The following is a 22,466-nucleotide window of genomic DNA, read 5'->3' as shown; positions in this document are numbered from 1 at the left end:
ATCACCTTCCACTGTCACCTCTCGGGGAAAGATTTTCAGATTTTATTTCCAGCCCCAGCCTGTCTCTTGAGTTTGCATTCCAGATTCCCTGGAACCATGTGAAGCTCAGTTAGGGTGACGTCTTCAAGTTCTTTACCCTCCCAGTCCTTAAACTCCCCCACAACATCTCTGTCAAGTGCTTGTCCACCAAGCGTTGGACAGCAAACTTACCACCTTTTAAGGCAGCCCACCTAGCTAGCCAGCATTGAGGCTTAAAAACTTAGTTCCAATAGAACGGCAAAATCTATCTCTATGACGTGTGCCCACTGGTTTTAATGCTCTTAAGAAAAAGGATGAGAGCTGAGACACACTAAATGCCAAATGTGTAGCAGGGGCATTGCCCATATGATCTTCTGACAAGCCTGCCATGTAGTTTTATTATTCCCACTAGTGGCCCGGTGCAAAAAATTCGTGCCCGGGAGTGGGGGTGTCTCTCAGCCCCGCCTGCACTCTTCCCAATCTGGGACCCCTCGGGGGATGTCTGACGACAGGTTTAGGCCTGATCCCTGTGGCAGTTGGACATCCCTCTCGCAATCCGGGACTGCTGGCTTCTAACCACTCACCTGCCTGCCTGCCTGATTGCCCCTCACCACTCTGCCTGCCAGCCTGCTTGCCCCCAACTGTCCCCCCCACCAGCCTGCTTGCCCCAAACTGCCCCCCCTGCTGGCCTGCTCGCTCCCACCTGCCCTCCCCACCAGCCTGCTCGCCCCCAACTGGCCCCCTGCTGGCCTGCTCACCCCCAACTGTCCCCCCGCCGGCCTAATCGCCTCCAACTGACCCTCACTGATGGCTTGCTTGCCCCCAACTGCCCCCCCCCCTGCTGGCCTGCTCACCCCCATCTTCCCCCCGCCACCCCGCTGGCCTGATCACCCACAACTGCTGTCCCATCCTGGGCTAATCACCCACAACTGCCCTCCCCTCTTGGCCCCTAACCACCTCTACCATGGCTCCGCCACCATGGCTTTGTCCAGAAGAATGTCGGGAAGGTCTCCTGGAAGGTCTCCCAATCTTATTAGCATATTACCCTTTTATTAGTATAGATTATATCATTGGGGCAACTTAATATTAGTCTAATTGTTTCACACAGCCCTTCTCCAAGTGGTGAAGCACTCATATTCTTTAGAGGAACTGACTCTATTCCAGGTTCAGAAAGTACACATTCCTCCAATCACTTCTGCTATGAATTATTGTTTCTTTGTAAGTTTACCATCTGTATTGAAAACCTCTAACCATGGTGTCGAGAAAAAAATAACAAAACACAGTTCACATGAACATTCCAGTTGTGGTCTGACTACGAAGAATAGAACCAAACTGTCACCGACTTACTCTAGATACGGTGTGCTTCTGTTAACAGAATCTAAAACCACTCCTGCTGCTTTCTGGAAATCAACCAGGCTTTTGATCAGCAGCCTACTGACCACCTGCTAGAACTCTGATGGAAGGGCAAACTGTTTCCCAAACTGAACTCAGCCTGTTTCTTCCCTGACCTCCTCATCAGTTTGGTTTCTCCCGATCTTCACAGCATCTGTATTAACCAGACATGCAGGCTCAAACGCTCCACGTGAACTTTAAGGGTCCTTTTACATCTTCTAAGTCTCACTGGTGACCAAATCCTGAGGGCTCGGAGTCAAACCAAGTTCTCACAAGGTCATCTTCCCACTGCCTTAGCTTGGACCTTCCCAGTTCAGGCCTGGACAGCTGAAATTCTGTTCCTGCCCCCACCCTGGCCCCCCACTGCACAGACCTGAGGGATCACTGGTCTCAGGCTATGATCCCTACCTACATAGCATGCATGGCACTCCATGACCATCAAGGGCAATTCTAGCTATTCACCTCGATATATATATTAGTGTTAATATTTTCTCTCTTTTTATTCGTCTGGGTTATTTTTATTACTATTTAAATTTTATCTTTATTGTTGAAAGTATTACAGATGTTTTCTTTTTTCCCCCATTGATCCCCTCCATCCTGCCCCCCTCCTTCCCCACACTATCGTCTATATCATGGATTATGCATATATGCATATACATTCTTTGGTTAATCTCTCCCTACCCACCTCCACACTCCCTACCCCCATCTTCCCTCTGAGAGTCATCAGTCTGTTTCATGCTTCTATGCCTCTGGATCTATTTTGTTCACCTTGTTATTAATGCCCACTAGCACCTGTCTCCTTTCTGGCCTTATCATCCTAGGATTTCCTGGATGTGTTATATATTCCTGGAAAACTACGCCATCAAGTATTTTTTTGAATTTTCTTAGTTCTGTGCCTTTCTTTATTTACATTGTCCTTGAGCCTGGGAGACTTTTTTTTTTTTTTGCCTGTCAAATTTCTGTCTTTCAATAATTTGAGAAAATGTCACAAGCTCTATGAAACTTGGTCAGACCTGACCATCTAAGACTCATCTGAAGTTCCTGAATTCTCACAGCATTTTCTTTTTCTCCTAGAACAGAATAGAACAGTAATAGCAATTTATATTCGTATTTTCTTTCTTCAATTAGCTTTTAGGTTCCTGAAGCCTTGGCTATGTCTTATTCAATTTTACTCTTCCCAGTTACAGAGTAGGGCTCCGGCGAGTTGCATGAGTGATGAAGGAGGAAGTAGGAAACGAAAGAGGTGATGGAGAAAACTTGGAAATCTAATGCAAACACTTGGGAAATCAGACCAACAAGGCCATATTTACAGATGCCCCAGAAAGGCCACTCTCTCCTTCCATTACTTCTGCTTGCCCTTAACTTAATTTTTTGGATTGGTATCCTCTGAGCTCTGCTCTCAGGCACAGGGCCTGCTTTTCCCCTGAGGTCTAACCAGACTAGAACTCTCCTGGGGCCAGTGGTGAGAGGCCAACATACCAAGAGCCAGCCTTGGTTTTGGTTGGGATCAGCAGCTTCAGCGAGTAACTACGTTCAGTGACCTTGCTAAGCAATAAATCTACCTTCCCTGAAAATGAATCTCTGTGACAATTAGCAGACAAGCTTCTCCGCATATACAGATCACCCTTTTTTGTTGTTGTTGTTAATCCTCATCCAAGGATATATATTTTTTCTTTTTTTAAAAACAAATATTTTCATTGATTTCAGAGAGGAAGGAAGAGGGAGAGACAGAAACATTCATGATGAGAGAGAATCATTGATTGGCTGCCTCCTGCATGCCCCCTACTGGGGATTGAGCCTGCAACCAGGGCATGTGCCCTGACAGGGAATCAAATCATGACCTCCCGGCTCATAGGTTGATGTTCAACCACTGAGCCACACGGGCTGGGCCAAGGATATTTTTTCCATTGATTTTTAGAGAGAGTGAAAGAGAGGGAGGGAGGGGAAAAGAGGAGAAATGTCGCACCTGACCAGGGCTGGGGATGGGACCTGAAATCTAGGGCACCCTTTGGTCCAAGGGCCGATGCTCTAACCACCGGCCAGGGCAAAGTCATAATAAAATAAATAATTTAGACATTTAGTCATTGAACTGCCCCACTGCTCAATAAACACAGCTTAGCATTTGCATTTATTCAGGGCTGGTAGTTTAAAGCAAAATAAAGAGGTCTGTTTACAACACAAAAATCCAATAGATATTATCTAAGATGAAGTTAGGAGTCACTACACTTTAAAAAATATTTGGAACAGTTGTTTTTTTAAATCAATGTGATTGAATCTTGTTATCACCTACAAGAATTTTTAAGGAAAAATTAAAAATTTTTGTGTCAGGTCAAGGAAAGTGCTTCACATTTTTTGCTTCCTGGAGTTAACATTTACTTAATGAAATTCTACTTCACAAAGCACCACTTGCATTACTCAGATGTTCAGTCAATGAAATTACTGAATTAATGGGAAAAAATTACCTTCTTACGATTAGGTCACATGAATTCCTAAAACTGGAAGTGGTTACATAATACAGCAGAGTTATATAATAATGTATTGAATGATGCTATACTTTTAGATATAATGAGTTTTAAGCTAATAGTCTGGTGCCTGAGCCCAGCCTTCCTGCATTTTGCTTGACTTTTCCTCATATCGCACTGGAACCGCCCCTAAAGGGTGCACCTTTTCCTTCTATACGCTTGGCTAGAATTACTCAGGCATCAGGCTGTTGTTTCCTGCTATCAACCTACGAACAACATGGGGAGACACACACACTCAGACATTGACACATAAAATCATCTTTTCAAAATAATAAACTTGGGAGGCAATTTTAGTGTACAAGGATCTTTCTATCTCTTTGTTTTCAACATTAAAATGATATATAAACATGTTCTTCAACTAAACCCATCATTTATTTAAATATTGGTGGGTCATTAGATATTGGGTTTACTAATGGCAATTTGGTCCAAAATATTTCTTCAGCAAAAATGCAGACTACCGGACATGAGCAGATAAAGAAAACATGGGTTCCAATAGCTTGAGTCAAAATTGCCAATATTATTTATTCATACTTTGGAAGAAATATGACAATCAGGCCAGTCTATTTCTGGCTACCAGAAGAGAATAAAACAGCAATTTTTCCCTGACAGATTTAACTTTTGAATTCCTGATATGTCTTAAATTTTAGACCAAAAATTATATAACTGTCATAAAATTATAAAAAATAACACAAACACCTAGTTTATGTAAAATGTTAGATGTACAAAAAGAATTGATTCTCTTTTCAATTTATCTATGAGAAATAACACACATATTAATAATAATACTACTAGTAAAAAGACAGGGAAAAATCAAGCATGAAGCCTTCCCCACACAACAGGAAGAAAAAGAATAATACTCCAGTTCACAGTGCAGTATCTAATACTCTAAGTGAGAGTATTTAATACTCCAATTCAAAATATAGCATTCAGTTAGTCATAACAATTTGTAAATTATATAGGTCACTATTTTGCTTTATAGCATGTCTATGCTTTAGTGTCCTCGTAAAAGGTGTTTGTTTTCCTTTGCTGTTATCTAGTGAGTCTTGATCATATTCACCTCACAGGTCACAGGTGAAGTATTGTATGGTAGTGTGGAGTAGAAATAAACTGAGAGGGCAATTGACGGTTTGGCTCAAATAAACTCACAAAAACTAAAAAAAAAACACAAAAAAACACAAAAAACAAAGAGGAAGAAATAAATGGAGAAACAGGTTCATACCTCAAATTAGCAAGTACAGTTATTTCTGAACAGTCCAGCCAGTGGTTTAATGACAAGCAAGTTAATTTAGTGGCTGAAATGAGGGGTAGGCTTACCTTCAAGTTAATTCATGATTGCATTTAGTCAAGTTAACTGTATATTACAACCTTTTGCTAGGAAGGACCGAAGGCTTTACCCTGACTTTATAAGTGATATCTAATCTTCCTATATCACAACCAATCTGGCAGTTGTTAGAATTAGAGTTCACCCCAGTGATTACAAGTAGGTGTGGAAATGGTTTTCTTTCTCTAAAAAGAAAAAAATATATATATCTGTGGAGAGTACTTTGGATTTCTGCTCAGTTTACTATATTACAAAAAGATTATTAAATCTTTATTAAATTAAAGAAGCAACTGCAATAGTATTGAGAGGAAACTGTAATATTTTTATTTCATAGGAATTATGGATCCTAAGGAAGGGTGGGGGTATCTCTTTCTCTTTCCCTTGGTTCACCCATTCCCCAACATTTTCACATACCTTAAATTATAATGGTCCCGCAGAGGGGGGAAGGCACAGTGCACATATACACAATGTATGTATATGTTTTCTTTACGGTAATGAGGGAGCAGTGCGAATGGGGCTGGGTTTACAATGAGGGATGTCACAGGTGTTTTGTTGTTTGCCTGTGGTGGTGGTTGCTAGGTCATCCACCAGCAGAGCCACTTCCTGCTTTCCCTTCCCCTTATCTGAGTCTCTGCGTAGCAGCCTTTGTTAGGAGCAAAGACCTCTACGCTTAGAGATCAATTAGCCTGAAAATGCTAAATTATAAAGTTATCTTTGCATATTACCCCCAAGGTGTATTTAGTTATGGCTTGTAAAGTTAGAACGACCAGTGCTCACTAGATAAAAGCAAAATAATAGTCAGTTGAAGAAGCCTATATGTGAACGCCTTTGGAAAGAGGCCATATTTAATTAAATTTTGCATGCAAAATTATATCACAGAGCCTGGCACATAGTAGGTGCTCAGAGTTTTTATGAATGAGTCATGTAACTGGTTGGTTAAACAAGCTGGTCAGAAAAGGATAACATGGCAGCTTCAACATTAATAAGGGCCATTAGTTAAGACAAATACTAGCAAGAAATTAAAATCCCTTCGAGCGCATCACCTACATAGTGTTTCTTGGGTTTAATTATTTAATTCCAGTACAATATCTAACAATCTCACAGTGACTGCATATATATGAAGTATTTTTATAGACCAAATTTAATTGAATCCTTCATCATTGTTGAGGTATGGACAGTTTTCGATTTAACAGATGATGATAGCAAGGCTCAACAAAGTTAAGGCTAAATCCTGGTTATTTGAATCCAAAAATTGGGCTTTTTTTTTTTTTTTTTTTACCAAATTATGTTTTCTGCTTTCAAAGTGCCTTCTTTTCAAGGGCAATTTTCCATAGCCTTCTTCACATTCTCTAAATTAAATCATGTAGAATGCTACTTTTCACACAGAAGACTTTGGAATAGTTGTTGATTTTGATTAACTGAAGCTCACAAAAGTAGGGGAGTTGAGGGAAACAGGATGGGGACATGAGGTAGTCTTCCCCAGACCAAAATTGGCTCATAAATTCTCTAGATTAGATAGCCTTTCACAATACACCAAAAACAAGCTCCCACAGCTCATTGAGTCTAGAAATAAATAGGGACAGTGTTGTCAACTTTCACAAAAGATTTTGCACGAAATTTAACCCAATATGCCATTAGGAAGACCTGAGATAACTGAAGACAGGAAATAAACATTTACCTGCTCATTTCATTTATGTCATAATTTCCCTTGGGTTGTGAATGCTTTATTGTAATGCCATGGCTCTTGAATTATAACCTTTTGTATTTCAATAGCCAATCAGCAATACTGAGAAAAGCCTGTGACCTAATACAAGGAAGTAAATATTTGCTTTGTGAAACAAATTCATTGTCTGTAATAAAACTGTGTATTGACACAGCAATATTTTAAAAATCTCAGACACAAAGTTTAAAAATTTTAAAGAGATTTTAGATGTTTATTACTCATGCTAGAATTTCAAGTATGAAGCACTTATGTAATTTAATTTAAGAAGCCTGCACATCTAGTGAACAGCAGAGCAAGAACTCAAATCCAGGTCTATTTGAAAGGAGATTGTGTGTTCCACCATGACTCATGGCCTCTCGTGGGGCCTCCCATTCACTATAAACTCCAGGCTCTTGATTCTGAATTACAGAGGGCTTTACTGTATTGGATAAACTGGAACTGGCAATAATTATAAAATGCTACACTTTCTAGGTAGTTTAATATCTAAGGGATTTTAATAATGTCTTCAAGCTAAATATTTAAGCTTTTGAAACCAAATTTGTCCAAAGTCATGGAAATAAAACTGTCAAAACCAGGAGCTTACAAGAGCACTGAGTTATGTGAGGTACGATAGAAACGGACCTCATTAAGACACTAGATTAGATTCTTACCTTTTAAGTATTTAAATTTCACAACAGCTTAAAATTGGGAGATATGGTTCTTATCTGACATGGTTTTATAATTAAATGTAATTGGTTTCATTCTGATGAGACTGCAATTAATGCTCTATAGGACCTCCATGTACTCCCATGTTGCCTTTCCATTTCATTTATTTCAAGAAAACTCAAAAGGTCTAGGCCAGTGGTCGGCAAACTCATTAGTCAACGGAGCCAAATATCAACAGTACAACGATTGAAATTTCTTTTGAGAGCCAAGTTTTTCAAACTTCAACTTCTTCTAACGCCACTTCTTCAAAATAGACTTGCCCAGGCCATGGTATTTTGTGGAAGAGCCATACTTAAGGGGCCAAAGAGCCGCATGTGGCTCACGAGCTGCGGTTTGCCGACCACTGGTCTATAACATTGGCAACTGGCAGAAACACTCCATGAAAATCTGGGAACTCCTCATATACAAACTGTCACGTAAGCCGAAACCGGTTTGGCTCAGTGGATAGAGCGTCGGCCTGCGGACTGAAGGGACCCGGGTTCGATTCCGGTCAAGGGCATGTACCTTGGTTGCGGGCACATCCTCAGTGGGAGGTGTGCAGGAGGCAGCTGATCGATGTTTCTCTCTCATCGATGTTTCTAGCTCTCTATCCCTCTCCCTTCCTCTCTGTGAAATATCAATAAAATATATTTAAAAACAAAAAAAAACTGTCACGTAAGGTGTGAATGTGTGTGCACAGGTGCCCCAGCAGAAAATGACATCCCCCAACCATGACGCAATTCTGGGCTTCCGAAAGGAACTGTGCGCTTGGAAAGCCCAGGCATCGGGGCAGGTGGATGTATGCCATGGACACCATAGCAGCCCTAACCCCATGGCCGGTCCATCTCCAGCCTCTGATGATGTTTGTTCTGCTCCATCTGAGCTGGAGTCTGGTTCAGCCACATGAACTCTATAGTCTTTGCCACACATATTTTTTTTTGTCATTAAGCATTTCCTTTGTTTTCTTTTGCCTTTAAAAAAAATAACATTAGCCCTCAAATAAATAAGAAGAATATAGCAGAATACCAATTAAAAAATGGGCAAAAGACTTGAACAAGCCATCCTGATAGGTAATTTTTTCTTATAAACATGTCAAAATTTTAATCAGCATTCTTAGTAACCAAAGAAATAAAATTTTGAAAAGTATAATTTTCACCTATCAAGTTAGCACAGGTTTTTAAAAAACATGATATCATGTTGGTAAGTACTAGATGTTCTAAGCATCAGGCCTAAAGGGGGGAAAATGCCATACAGCTATAAAAACCAAACCTAACCATAAGGATGTACATCAGTTAACACAGCAAAATACTGGAAGTAAAATAAAAATTCAAAAATAAAAGAATGGTTGAATAATTAAGTCACCCATAAGGTGAATTATTTTGCAGTCACTCAGTTATATTAAAAATACCAGCTTCAATTTATTGGGAAACACCAGTAAAGTGTTGTTAATTTTTTTAAAAGCCAGTATGACGTTCTATAATGTGATTCTAACTCTTAAAAAAAAAAAGTCCATTTATGCATAGAATACGAACTGGTGGTAAACTACCAGTATTTTCAAAAGCAGTTCTTAAGGCATGGGGTAGGGATCATTATAAGTACTCAGTCCCTGCTAGACACATGTTAGGCGGTGGATCTTTATCTCTATTGGATATCGGAGGAAACTGAGGCTCACCGGATCTTGGTGACAAAGGTATTAAATGGAGGAGCCAGGGTACAAGCTAAGGTCAGCTTGACCCAAAGTGTTCATCACATCATGCTCCCCACGGGTCATTTAAACTCTCAGGTTTATACAATATTTCATTGGTAGGGGATTTAAAACCAGCACATATCGCTTTTATAACTTGGAAACAAATCAGCAATAGAAATGTCATACTAAAAATACTATACATATTCACAAAGTGACAATTCTAAAGACTGCTTCCTCAAAAGATGTAGGACCGTGACCATGACCTTTAAGATCTCAAACTGCTATATTTGAGCATTCTTAAAAAATATATATATATAATCCTAAATCTTGGAAAACTTTTGTGAGCCTTGTAAATTGTGCAAAATTTATTCATTTAAGAAATACTTATTGAACCTTTTGCTAGGTATTGTGCTAGGTATTGGCACAACGGGAGAAACAGCTATCTAAATGGCTTTCTCTGGATGTTGGGAAAATCTTTGAGGGATGTGTACAGATGGAGAGAGATAGGGAAGGAGAAAGCATCCATCAATGTAGCCCTAAAAGTCCTGGCTACCTACATCAAAGGATTGTTTCTGTTTTTAAGCCTTCCACGAGAACTTATAATATTTCTGAGGTTCCCAGACATCCCTCTGGAAATGTCATACAATTTTAAACCTGTACATAAATGCATTCATACCTAAACTGACCAGATAAAATAAATGCTTTTGAACCTCACACAGTGCTATTCTCCTCCGCGGGGTACACAGCGGTCCTGGCGCCTGCATTTCTGGGTGGTGCAGTATCTTCACTGGACTATCAGGAAAAGGATTCTCAGCAGAAATGCAGCTGGGAGGATTCCCTTCCCTCTGGGCTCATGAGTCTTTGTCCAAGCCCACCTCCTCCTGCTCTAGAAAAGCCCAGGTCTTTCGGCAGATTGACTTCTCATGCGGAGGCCACTGTCTGCGACTGTAGGCTATGAGGTAGGTCAACTAGAATTTTTATGAATTCAGATTTAGCTTTGGCTGATACAATAAGGTCAAATGAACTCTCCTTGTTAATTCTGTTCCATGGGGACGAAATACCAAGGAGTAGCTGAGGAACTGGAGCCAAAAAGGGTAGAAATTGGCACAACAATTTATGTTCTTTGTGCTGTGAATCAAATGGGTTGGTAATGTTTCAGACTACAAATTCAAGAAGGATGAGTGGCCATGGTTCTGAGATTGGGTGTCCCTGCGTGGAGATGCGCCTCATTTAATAAATGATACCATCCAATTACTCTGTAACAAGAAACACTTGTTTTTGTCTTCTCCTCTCCGAAAATCACAAATACATGACCCTCTCATAGTTTCTCCCAATATGGTTTTTAAGACTATAAAAATAGTGAATAAATGGACTCACCCTCAAGTATGCTAATTACTGTTTTAGTTCATGCTAACAGAAGCAATAGCTTAATGATGGTAACTTAACTGGAGAAGGTCAAACCTTTCATTTCTTTGAATTAATGAATACAAATCGCCTTTTCATTAGATTTTAGTGCTATAAGGTGTATGTCATGGATAATTGCTACTATTACTACAAAGAACTTGAGAAACACATATTTACTTAGTTTCGGAGTTTTCAGAATTCAGACACATAGTGTCTAGCAGCTATGAAACCAGGAGGAAAACATTATTTGCCAAGAGTAAAAATGGTTTCTCGTTTCTCCAATTACATGATTTTCTTTGGGAGAGCTCATCACCCTGCAAAAACCCCTGTGAATGAACGCCGGAAATGCGGAGGACACCCAGTCTCTGAAATGCTTATTCTAGTCGGGAACCCCGCTAGGAGACTTCCCGGTGTTATTTGCGATAGTTATCCCATGATGGGAAAAGACTCGCTGGAAAACAATTAAAAGATGAAGACAGCTATGGGAAGCTTGCAAAGTTCTCTCGACAAGTGGCTCTTACAAAAGGAAGCATTGATCAAAGGGTCAGGGAGGTTAGGAAGACGATGCCAGGAGCCAGGGGCAGCCCAGCCAGAGGGACTCAGATAGGGCGGGTCCGGGCACCGCGGGCATCTTTTGGGGCCCGGCGACCCCTGCTCTGCCGGCGGGAGCCCTGCGGCCCCGGAGGATGGCGCGGGCTGCCCGGGACGCGCGGTCAGCAGCCTCGGGTCGCGACCGGCATCTCGGCCAGCGCGGTCCCTCCGCCGCCCCGGAGCCCTCCCTCCGACATCACTGCCGGAGCCCGGAGGTAGCAAGAAGAGGTGGAAACCGCTGGTGTCTGCGCCCAGCCTCTGCCGCAGCACACGGGGAGCAGAGGGAGAGGGGGGCTGGCGAGGAGGCAGCTCGGAAGCTGTGAGCCATGGATAATAACAAGGATCCCCATCACCCACAGCCGGGGAGGCTCGGGTACACCCACCCGGGCAGCGGCTGGGGGTGGGTGGGCGTTCCTCCTCCCGGTCCCTGGGCGGCTGGGAATCCACCCCTCGCAGAGCCCACGGGCGCTCCTTCTCCATCCACTCAGAGGAGGGGAAGGAACAAAAGAGACCCTCCAGCCCCTGCACACATGGGTGTCAGATGCTCGAGGTATACGCGTTTTGGCCATCTCCTGTATACACCTTCCTCACCTGAACAGTGCATTTCCCCCAAGGCGGAGAGAGGAAAGAAAGAAAGAAAAAATAATGCCGCCCGAGGTGATCGGTCGCTTGGACACTGTCAATTTCACATTCGGTTCTCTAACCAGCAACCGGAAAAATCCCTCAGGACCTCGCGCCCCCCGCCCCCGGCCCGGCCCTCTCGGCCGGGGGCCCGAAGGAGCCCAGCTCCCCTCTAGGGACCCTGCCGACGGTTCCCAGGGCGGGCAGGACGCTCGCCCGGCCTCCCGCAGCACCCGGGGCGGGCGCGGGGGGGCGGCGAGCGAACCACGCGGGATCCAACTTCCCAACCTGCGGCGCGGCCCCTGCTCCTCGCCCGGGCACCGCGGGCAGCGCGGAGACCCCCCGCGCAGCGGCCTCCCCTGCTGGGGCCACGGCACTTGCACTCTCCGCCCCCTCCTGCCTTCATCTCCCTCCCCCACCACCTTTAAAAAATGCATCCATTGGTGCAAAGCAGACATTTTGCTGTCACTGACTTATCACCGCTTGGCTTCAGCGGGAACATCTTACCCGGGCGCCTGGGGGTGTGGGCAGCGCGCGGGGAGCTCCGGGGGCGCGAGGCTGGGCGGCTCGGTCCTCTAGCGGAGCCTGTTCGCTGCCATCCGTCCAACTTCAGCACCCGGCGGCCGAGGAGAGAGGGAGAAGGCGAGGATGCAGGGGAGGCGGGAGGAGGAGGGAGCGGTGGGCGGGGAGGGAGCGGGAGCCCTTGGCAGCGCGCATGCGTCTCGCGAGCGGGCTCGGCCCCTTGCCGTGCTGGGTCCACCGGGCCTCTTCTCCCCCCGCCGTCCCACCCCCCGCCCCGCCCCGCCCCGCCCTTCCCGCGTGGGACCGCGTGAGTCACAGCCCCGCCCCTCCCCGGACGGCCAGGCCCCCGCGCGCTCACCCAGGTCCCGCGCCCACAGTGCGGAGGGTCTCCGGTGGGGCTTCGGCCCCGGGAGGCTCCGGTCCGAGCTTCGCGGGAGCCTTGGAAACCTGGGAGTCTTCCTTGATTGGAGGCTCTGGCGCCCAGGCTTCTCCAACTTCAAGTTCACCCGCAGCCCGGGTCAGTCTCCGCTGCGCTTTAGGTGGATGCCTGCAACCAGAGCGCGTCTTCAGGGGCAAAACAGCCGCACGTCCCGGGGGGCGGGGGCGGGGGTTGCGGTGCGGGGTGGGAGGGGCGTCAAGAACTTGGGAAGTGAATAAAGTCTTGCTTATCAGAGGCTGGACTTTAGGGGAAAGTTCTTTACTTCGTTGACGTCCTCACCCAGAAATCTGACATTTCCCCTAAGATTTATTTTCAGGTCCCCTCTGGTCTTGGGGCATATGGTAGCCAGAGTTTTGACAGAGAGGGCCATGCCGAGGCTAGAGTCTTGAATGACTGACAGAGGTGTTGACGCTTGGGGCCTGGAGCATCCTTCAGGGACAGGGACAGGGACAGCTCAGTCGCTATCACGTCTGATAATTGTTCTATTCACAAGCGGAGCCTCGCTGGGTAGGGAAGGCGCTTTGGATACTTAATGCATCCTGAGCGCTAGATTGCATCTCCCGTGATTAGATTGAAGTGTTTGTGAGGGAGAATTACGGAAGCGGGTGTCTCTCTTCGGATGTGTCATCTGTGGGAAGAGGAGTGAGTTCCTGGCAGGAATGATTAGGCTTTTTTTTTTTCTATCTATTTAAAACCGATCACTCGTAAATATGTAGGATTTTCCGTTGCTTGTGTGCTCATGCATTCGAATAGTGTTAGGATTACTTCAGACTCCTTTAGTGAACATCCTTCTGCACCACCCCCCCTACACCCTTGAGTTCAATGTCTCAGGGTTTGCTCCAGGGCCTCCTTTCTCTAGTTACTTTATGAGTCCTAGAGCTCTTCGAAGTGTATTTCCTGAACTGGTGTCGGTCTGCAAATTGTTCCATATTGGTCTGTAATGAGAGAGAAATACAAGAAACGGAGAGTCGAGTTAGAAACGTCTATAGTGATTTGACATTGCCTGGGCATCGACACACATTAGTCCTTTGTACTTTGTACATTTTATTTTGTTTGTAAAATGATTCGTTTTTGTTGGATTTTACGGAAGTTTGGTCCATGATGCATTCAGAATGAAACTCTTCACCAAAAACTTCACAAAACTCCCAGATACATAGCTTCTGTCCTGATCTCTCATGGAACTCTTCTATGTCCTCAGTACCTTTGCAACGCTGCTTGAAGAGTAACATAATAGTTAATATTCAGCGAACAAGTACTGTGTGCTAAGTATTGACCTGTTTGGCACAAGCCTTTTTATTTTTGCTGCAAGGTGGATACTATTATTGTGGGTAGCAGACAGCTCAGAAGCAGAACTCCAGTTATCCACCTCCTCCAAACCTGTTCCTCTTCAAATTGTTCCACCTGGTTACCCAAGTCAGAAATTTAGGTCACCCTTGTTTCCTCTCTCTCTTTCTTTTTCAGTAATTTCTTTTCCAATGACAGTTGACATACAATGTAATATTAACTTCAGGTTTACAATGTAGAAATTCTTAATTTTCTTTCTTTATTTACCCCCACATCCAATTAATGTTGTCTCCTCCTCCAAAATATAGCCCCGATTCGTCCACTTCTCCTCTCTCCGTTGTTATAACCATGTTCCAAGAGCCTCTGTGCTCTCTCACCTGAACTACCACACAAGCCTTCAGATGGTCTCTCCTCCACAGTCCCGAGCAACACTTCCTCTTAACAACAGCTGAGTGATCTTGTAAAAACATAACCAGATCATGTCATGCTTCTGCTTAAAACTCTCCAATGAGTTTTCATTGCATTTTACATATAATCCCTAATTCTAACCACAGCCCAGAAGGCTCTATACAATCTTGTCCTCGCCTTGTCCACGCTCCCATACACCACAGGTATGTGTGCTGTGGTCACCTCTGTCTATTTCTTTTACTTTCTTGAATATGTCTAGCTTATACGTGCTGTTCTTTCTGTCTGGAATCCTCTGTGCTCAGATCTCTCCATTGTAGACTCCTTAATATCCTACGGGTCCCTGCTCAGATATCACCCATTCAAGCTTTATTTGTTATTGTTTTTTAAATATATTTTTATTGATTTCAGAGAGGGAGGGAAAGAGGGAAAGAAAGAGAGAGAGAGAGAGAGAGAGAGAGAGAGAGAGAAAACATCAGTGATAAGAGAGAATCATTGATCTGCTGCCTCCTGCACACCTGCCACTGGGGATTGAGCCCAAAACCCAGGCATGAGACCTCCTGGTTCATAAGTCGATGCTCAACCACTGAGCCACACTGGCCAGGCCAGGCTTTATTTAACCACTCAATCTACTCTGTCCCAGAGTTCTCTGCTGGAACCTTTGCTTTATTTTCTTTGAAATACTTTTCAGCTTACACATGTTTACTTGTTTATTATTTCCTCCTCCCCACTCCAAAATTAATTGTTTCCAGAGCTTTGCCTGCAACGTTCAGTTTATCTCTAGTGCCTACAACGAGATTTGGCTTTGGCACATTGTACATACTCAGTAAGTACTCAGTGAGCGAATGAATAAACAGCACACTTAGAAAAAGTATTTAGTTTTTCTTCTGATCCTCCTTCATTTGGCTGCCTGTCAGAATCTGCTGTTTCTCAGAAGGGCACAGTTGGACCCCATTGTTCCTGCCGCCACTCTGTCAAAGAGGGCTCCAGGCAATGCACACATTCCACCTAGATGCCAGACTGTTGTTCCGAGAACCAACTTCAAAACAAGCATACCTGATAAAAAGCATCCTTAAACTTCCCTAAACTGTCATCATGGTCATTTGGGCAAATTTTTGCACCTATGACCACTTGGCTATTCTGCCAATAATTTACTTGCTAAAGTAAAATGTAATCTTTTGGGGGACTTTCTTTCATGTTTAAGTCTGTTGTGTAATCCTTGATGTGTCAACCATAATCTTCAACGATAGTGTTCTAGGAACCAAACATGTTGCCTGTGATTTGAGTGTCCACCAGGTGTGTGGACCCAACCACAGCTTCAATGACCTTCACCTCATAGAGGCTGATCACCTACAGCCCTTGTGTCTATCTGGTTCTTAAAGCATATCTGCAACACCAATGGCACCCCATGATGACTACGCCAATAATTCCGTTCAATAAACTTCATCAATGTCTACTATATGCCTGGTATTATGCCTTCAAGCTTTTTGCAAAAAATATAAATGTTATATAAAATTACTATCTGTGACTCAGGAGTGGATTTCCGTTCTCTTTGTGCAGAATTTCAGCGCTCCCTGGGCTCCTGGTCCTTGAACAGCTGCGCGGTGACTATGAAAAGCAGCATTTCATCACCATCATTTCCATGCCATTATGAACGTGCTTTTCAAGTAAATAGAATCTGCAGCAGATTTTGGTGTAATGACTTCATAGTAAGGCACATAGGAGAGTTACAGGCAAGCTATTTGCAGACAGAAGATATTGGAAAAGGGCAGAGCATCAACATATCTACAGTGCATTTACTCATAATTCGGAATATTTGTCATCGTGAGGAGACCTGAATCTACCTCAGTGAGTTTGGTACCCTTGAAAGGTTATTTCAGGAAGATATTCTGTAGCATTTTTTTTTTTTACATTTCATTTCCTTCTTTTCTCACATGCTCATTTTAAAAAACAACAACTGAGCTACCTTTGGAAAGCAAAGGGAGAATGAAGAAATTTGTTTGAAACTAGGAACCCCTGACTGCTTCCTCCAAGCAAATTTCCCCAGAGTGAAGCATGAAGGGATAATTAAAATATGACTGTTTAAACACACTGTTTCTTTACTTTTAGGAAACAGGGCTTATCATGTTTCTTCAACTGGTTTTAATCAAACCGTAGAGACAGGCTTTTCTCAGGGAACTTATTTAGATGGAAAATGCTTGTGTTTCCTCATCAATATTTGAAGAAGATAAGAGAAAAGGAAAGAAAAGGTAACCTGCCTCCAAAATATATAAAATAAGATAAGGAGTTTCATATTTTATATGTATTTTATTTTTTTAATATATTTTTATTGATTTCAGAGAGGAAAGGAAAGGGAGAGATAGAAACATCAATGATGAGAGAGAATCATTGATCAGCTGCCTCCTCTATGGCCCCACACTGGGGATTGAGCCCTCAACCAGGGCATGTGCCCTGGCCAGGAATCAAACCTGGACCTCCTGGTTCATAGGTCAATGCTCAACTAATGAACCGGCTGGGCTGTACTTTATTTTTAACAAATCATTAGTTATTAATGTTCTCTTAATAGTTTAATTTATCAGCATTGAACTTAAAAAGCTCAATATTATTCTTTTAGAATAGCATGAGTGCATTTATAGCTCAACATAATTGGATAAGTTTATAGAAGTAGATGTAAACAACTTTATGTGATTTTTATTGGTTTCATCCAGTTTTGTATATCATACATTCCCACAATGGCTTGACAGTATAGAGTTGGTTTTGAGTCAACCTAAGTAATTTATAAAGGTGATCATTAGATGGATCCTGCATATTCACATTTTTTAACACGTCTGTCACACAATGTTGGACAATAATTCTCTGCTCTGTCTTGAAAAATAACAAAATGTTTATCTTACCCTGGAGAAGGTGATGTTCCATTATTACAGTCCGACTCTCTGTGGATGGAGAGAGTTACGGAATGTAAGGGTCCTGGTTATATCATGTTGAGATTGTTGAAGGGTTGAGGATGATAATAGCTGGATTGTGGAACAGGCACCTGCCTTGTCAGACCTGCTTCCAGGGTCTGATGGAAGGAAGGGTGGAGAGAGGCAGAGGTTTGATTTCACAATAGGTTCTCGCACCTTTACTATGTTTTGGTTCATGGCAAAGCTAGCTCAGAGTTGTGTAAAGTTAACACAGATCTTTGTGTATGTGCGTGTGGAGAGGGATAGTTTGCTAAAGATGTCTAGTATCTGGAAGGGCCCAGCTGACTAATTATTTAGTTCCATATCGAAAGGTCCTTAAGTTGCAAATCTGGAGATTCATATTCACATTGTGAAAGTGGTGCTAAAGGTTCTTTGGCTTCTTGATTTTCTGTGAACCAGTTTCACATCGTGAATATGTTATAGGCTCACGTACGTCTTCGTATTTAGATTTTAGTAGAATTTACCTAAGGCTGAATTTGAGCTTATTTAAATTTCAGACATTCAGCAGCTCATTTAAACAGCTCTTAGAAAGTGTCTGTCCTGGCAGTGTGGGGAATAACAATACACTGGAAAATCTTGCTACTGTCTTTAAGAATTTATAATCTTAAGTGAGATGGGCTTTATATACATGAAAGTAACCAGAAGAAATCAAGGCGAGCCCTTGAGATAATGTGGTATTTTCTTTACTCCCCAGGTGGTAGGCCAGAGAACGATAAAAAAAATAAAATCATTGGTTACATAATCAAAACTCTAAACTGCACAGCATAAAAATTACAAATGATCAAAGTGGCCTTTTGAAGTACACACTGAGAACTTTCTTTGTATTACATGGAACTAGTTTTGAATGGCTTTGCAGATTTGTAAAGGGATTCAAGGAAGGAGAGGTTTAGAATATAATATTCAAATAGGAAGTTATTGTTACAGTTTTACTTGACAGCTACATAGAAGATGTTAAGCACCTTCAATATGCAAAGTGTGTGCAGGGCTCTGAGAACGCTGCGTAGATGAATCAGAATGTAAGGAATAGTGATGAGTAGCATAGAATCTAGAGAAATCATGCTCAGCTCAGTGGTGATGGATGAGCATGGCCCTCTGACTGATCTGCAAAGAATGGGGCCCATTTGCATATGCTGAGATGTTTGGAGCAGAAATCTCACTCTATTATCATGATTCTGAGTTGGTTCCATGGGAATGAAAGGAGACGTATAGAAAAACTTGATCAGTATGGCTTAGTTATATAAAGTTAAGTTTTAAATGTAGATTGAGGCCGAAACCGGTTTGGCTCAGTGGATAGAGCGTCGGCCTGTGGACTGAAGGGTCCCGGGTTCGATTCCGGTCAAGGGCATGTACCTTGGTTGCGGGCACATCCCCAGTGGGAGGTGTGCAGGAGGCGGCTGATCGATGTTTCTCTCTCATCGATGTTTCTAGCTCTCTATCCCTCTCCCTTCCTCTCTGTAAAATATCAATAAAATATATTTAAAAAAATAAAAATAAATAAATGTAGATTGAGGCTACTTTGTGGTTGGGGGTACAGTTAAAATCACTGTTATGGTAAATTTGTTTCATCTTCACACCAGCTCTATCCGACTATTTGTAGTGTGTTTAATATGATTCTGAGGCCAAATCTGAGATGAAGCAAGGAAGATTACTGTGATTATCATCAATGTCTGATATGCTATTGTATTTGAAATCTCTATTCTTACAAATTGGAAGTCAAATGATTTGAAAAAGAGAATTCTTCTATATTCAGGACAATTGTTCTTGAAAAACTCTCAGACTGTTATTTTCCCTTTAAAATTGGCATTCTGAGAACAATGAATTCACTTGGTAAATAAACTAGGATAATGGAACTTGATATCTAAAATTATTTCTAGGGATTTAATAAATGCATTGGCATATTAAAGGCTTTGACTTTGATTTTAAAAAGCAAAAATGCTACTATCTCAGAAGATTCTCTCTTACACACATATACACACATACCTGTGGTATCAAGATCTCAATTTTATTGATTCTATTGTTTAAATTAAAATAAAATTATTAATTTTAGTTAATCATAAAGTCATAATCAGGATCTTCTGTACCCATAAGTGTTACAAACTTTCTCTTTTTAAATTCATTTGGTGGATGTATGTTGAGTATTGATCATGTGGTCAAGATTTTAGTGATGGCTGGAAACAAAAATCAAAGTAAGTAGATGAAATATATAGCAAGTTAGATCATTATAAGTGCTACAGTGAAAAAGTAAATCAGGACAAGGGGATAGTATGTATATATGTGAGTTGGAAGGGCTTCGGAAATCATATACAGAGTACCAGAGAAGGCCTCAATGAAAAGCTGATATTTGAGTCAAACTGTGAAGGAGGCAAGCTACTGAGTTAGTGGTTATTGGGAGAAAGCATTCTAGCAGAGAGCATAGCCAGTGCAAAGTCCCTGCGGTGAGAGGGTGTCAGTCACAGTCACAGAACAGCAACGAACAAGTGAGTGAGTTGTGAGATGAGGTTAGAAGGAGAAAGAGAAGGTGGTTATGTCTACCTTGTCGCTCAGGATGTTGGAGAGTTTTGAATGGAGCGCCAGGGAAGACAAGCCATGGCCTTGGAGATTATCTGCAATGTGTATATAACACAATCCTATAAAGAACTGTTAAATATCAATAAGAAAAAGACAACCGAAGAAAAAAATGGGGCAAAATGAGAATAGGATCACTCTGTCTACGCTGCTGAGGATGGATGGAGGTGGGGGTGCAGGGTGAGGGGAGGAGCAGAAGCCAGGGGTGTGGCTGGAAGCTTTCGCAGTCAAGTTGGTGAGGGATGATGGTGGCATGGCTCAGAGTGACGGCAGTGGAATTGTTAAGGAGCAGTCAGATGCTTGATACAGTTTCAAAGAAGCGTTTACAGGACTTGCTGACTGTTTGGCTCTGTGGCATGAAAGAATTTGGGAAATCAAGGATGACTCCATGGGTTTTGGCCTGATCACAGAAACTTTCCTCTCATAATGATGTGCTTGACTTCCTGCTTCCAGACTCTGCCTATCTCCACAGCTGAGACCAATAAATTACTGTAAACAGGCTTACCCAACAGTCTTTGCAGGGCCTCTTGGTCCAAAGAGCAAGAGGGATTCTAGAAAGAGGCTGTAGAGAGACCTGTTTGCATAGCCTGCTGGCTCTGCATCTATCAGCTTCTCATGCTGGTGCAGCTTTGACCTTGAATCCAGGCTTCGGATCTTGTCCTTCTGCTTGTTTCCTTTGCCCCTGCCTACCTCCATTTGTTCCCTGGGATAGAGTGGCACTCGATGACTCCAGCACTTAAATGGGACGAGGTCCTGTTTTAGTGCTGCCCTACCTGTACCTGCTTCCGAAATCCTTGATGCCCACCACCTGCCTGCCCGGTTGTCCATCTTTTTCCTCCTGCCAAGTCCACGGACAGATCTACTGAGCTGCCAGGACATCTCCCTGTTGCCTGTGGTTGCACCTCTCGGATGCTGACAACTTGCCTTGCTGGTCTGGAGCTTTGCCCATGACCTGCTGTCAACTGTCACCATCCTCAAGAGCTCTGTGCCTTTTCCCATGTGTTCAGTTCTTTCTCGTTCTTAAGATAATCAATTCATTTAAGGATTCATTCATTCCTATCTGCATTAATGCATGCGAGTTAACATTTACTGAGTGAAAACCTTGAATCATCTTTCTGTTAGAGACTAGATAAAAGGGGAATCACACAGGGGTGGGGCAAAAGTAGGTTTACAGTTGAAAGTACATGAAACAGACTTTATTCTTCTATCATTATTAATGAATGTAATATTTATTTGTATTGCAACTGTAAATCTACTTTTGCCCACCCCTGTACTATCCTAGAGGATCTCTTAGGGTCTAGAAGGACATGGGATCATGAGGGTATGTCAACAATATTTACAGTGAATTGTGACAATTGCTCTCAATCTATAATCATCTTTTTTTTTTTTTTTTTTTTTTTACATGGAGACATTTTGCTGCTCTCATAGGGCATGGTATAGTGTTTTACATCCTCAAATTGGAGTTAATCTGTCCAAGGCCAGAATTTTGACTCTCCCACTCACTAGCTGAGTGACATTGGCAAGTCAGTTTACCTCTAGTGCCTTAGTTTCTTTATCTTTGAAATGGGAATGATAAGTGGATGTCTCTTGGGGTTGGGAGGATTATGTCAGATACGCATGTGAAGTGCTTTATCATTGCTTCTGACACATACTAAAGCACAGTAAGTTTGAGCACGACTTCGTTTTCTCTTCCTCCTCCTTCCTCTCAGCAGTCTAAATGGGTGTGACAGGAACACAGGAGAATTCAGGGCATGAGGAAACCTTCCTTGATCCCTGAGGCCCGGGGTAGGAGTCTCCGGCTCTCAGAGCGCTCCTTCTGTGCTAGTCTGAGTCATAACATTGCTTAGTCATTGCCTATTGACTAGACCATCTCCCTCAGAAGCCTTTTCCCTTTTGTGGACAGTGACTTCGCATGCTCCCATTTGCACCCTTAGCATCTTGCACAGTGCCTTGTACCAGGAAGTGCCAATAAATATTTGCTTAATGGTAAAAAAAGAAAAGACCCCCAAGGCTTCCCATTGGTGGCCACAATTAAATTAAATGTGAAAGAAGGAATTCATCACATAAGTGAGGAGTAAGCCTGTTTCAAGCATTAAGGCTAGTGTGAGCAGAGTACCATGACACAAGACCTTGAATGCATTCAGGGAAGCTCAGGTCATGCTGGAGTCATCTATAAACCTGTCTATGAGTGTGTGAGCTTTTGAATTTCAAAATGAGGGCAGTAGACATGTAGACAAGGACATTGTATATATAATATCTAGAGTTTGGACCCTTCCTGGGATGCAGAGCACAGAAGGTTAGGAAATAGGGTAATCAAGGCTTTTC

General features: G+C 42.8%; 1 protein-coding gene across 4 annotated transcripts in view; it reads right to left on the bottom strand.

The window, feature by feature from the left end:
• The window catches only part of RGS17 (regulator of G protein signaling 17), a 90,332-nt gene extending 77,596 nt beyond the window's left edge, over window positions 1–12,736 (bottom strand). For 2 of the 4 annotated variants that reach the window (XM_080666822.1, XM_080666824.1), the window contains exon 1: window positions 12,471–12,588. The gene's annotated coding sequence lies outside the window, so the exon portion shown is untranslated. Of the gene's footprint in view, window positions 1–12,470 lie in introns of all 4 variants that reach the window. The other 2 variants (XM_080666825.1, XM_080666826.1) reach the window with 2 other exon arrangements.
• Between the last annotated feature and the right edge of the window lie 9,730 nt (window positions 12,737–22,466).

The sequence above is a fragment of the Plecotus auritus genome, assembly GCF_963455305.1.
Source record: "Plecotus auritus genome assembly, chromosome: 4".
NCBI lineage: Eukaryota > Metazoa > Chordata > Mammalia > Chiroptera > Vespertilionidae > Plecotus > Plecotus auritus.
The sequence above is the reverse complement of the archived record's forward strand: the minus strand, read 5'-3'. Positions and strand labels throughout refer to the sequence as shown.